At 36.1% G+C, this 1423-nt stretch overlaps 1 long non-coding RNA gene across 1 annotated transcript; it reads right to left on the bottom strand.

Moving 5' to 3' along the window:
• Positions 1-302: 302 nt before the first annotated feature.
• Positions 303-543, bottom strand: LOC140337873 (uncharacterized). Its single transcript, XR_011922148.1, has 2 exons — positions 468-543; positions 303-379 (listed from the first exon to the last, which is right to left on the bottom strand). It is a non-coding gene; the product is annotated as an uncharacterized lncRNA (long non-coding RNA).
• Between the last annotated feature and the right edge of the window lie 880 nt (positions 544-1423).

A 1423-nucleotide genomic window follows, 5' to 3' on the forward strand; every position in this document is an offset into this window, starting at 1 on the left:
GAACTTTTAAAAAATGTTTGGACCAAACTCTTCCAGTTAATATATTATTTGTTTTTTCCCCACCCGCCAGGAAGTAGACAGGATAGCCTGTATTGGCTGCACCGGAGGATGTCTGCCATGGAGCATCACTTCAGGCTGGCCCCTCCGTGGGATCTGCCCAGGCGCTACCGTTTAAAAAAAAAAATTGTATATATGTTTTAAAAGAATTTTTGTTGTATTGTTACAATTTGTTGTATTTGTTGGGGTTTGCACATTTTAAGTTATTAGGGGGGGAGATTCAAAAAATAAAACTAAAAGCTAGATTTTGTGAATTTAATTTGATTTTTATTTCAGTGCACATTTAAAAGATTTTTCCAGCCTGGTCAATCCAATTCCATCCCTAAAAAAACACAAAAAAGAAACCTTAGTTTTTACACAATGGTTATTTGAACCATAAAATATTGAACATGCTCTTATCCTACACAAACCTGTTTTGCAGCTTGGCCAAGTTTGCTCCATTCCTCCATTGGTCACTTGGTCAAAATATCCTGTGACCTTAAAAGTAACAGAGTTGAGTATGTTAGATAAGTCCTCTTCAAAATATATGTAATTGTAACATTATTCAAGAATATATTTGGCATAGAATACACAGCTGAACACCTTAGTATGTAATTTTAACCAACAGAAAAGTAGTTGACCTATTAACAAGTGAAAGGATCTGCAGGTTTCTTGACTCTATTCCTCTCAGATCACTCACCATCCCAGTGTCTCTCAGTGCATCAGAACAGGCGCCTGGAAAGAATTGGTCAACGACGCATACACTCGTATGGTATCAAGCAATCTTCCACGTTATTATAACAAACATTAGTTTATATACCATAACAATATGCCATTGCGCATGCTCATTTATTAGAATGAATGGAAAATCTCTAAAATATGTATCCTAAATTAAACTGTTTAGCGACATAATTTCAGACACATACAAAACACCTTGTTATTCAAAAACAATCGACATTATCTGAGTCTAGCAGAATTAACAAGGACACTCATCTTGGCAGAACATCAGGTTTATACACATATAGTCTAAACAACCAAAGAATACATTTAGTTCTCATAACTAAGCTCTCATAATTAAAAACTAGAATATGAAACAAAATGGAGTGTCTCAGGCAACAAAATGGAGTGTCTCAGACCCTTTCAGCAAGCACATTTATCTGTTACAGACAAGTGTCAGAGAAGTGTGGTGTGCCTTATTTGGTCCCTAGACATAACTAGATTTGTGTTCATTCTTTTGTGGAACATTCTTCGGGGAGTAGATAGCAAAACTGCGTTTGGAGCATACTTGGGCCGCATCAAAACAAACTTAGATAGGTAAAGTGTCAGAGTGCGAGGGTTACTAACCTGTGGACATTGGGCAAACACAAAATAGAGATTAAGCTATTTT

Source organism: Pyxicephalus adspersus, chromosome 9, assembly GCF_032062135.1.
Source record: "Pyxicephalus adspersus chromosome 9, UCB_Pads_2.0, whole genome shotgun sequence".
Lineage (NCBI taxonomy): Eukaryota > Metazoa > Chordata > Amphibia > Anura > Pyxicephalidae > Pyxicephalus > Pyxicephalus adspersus.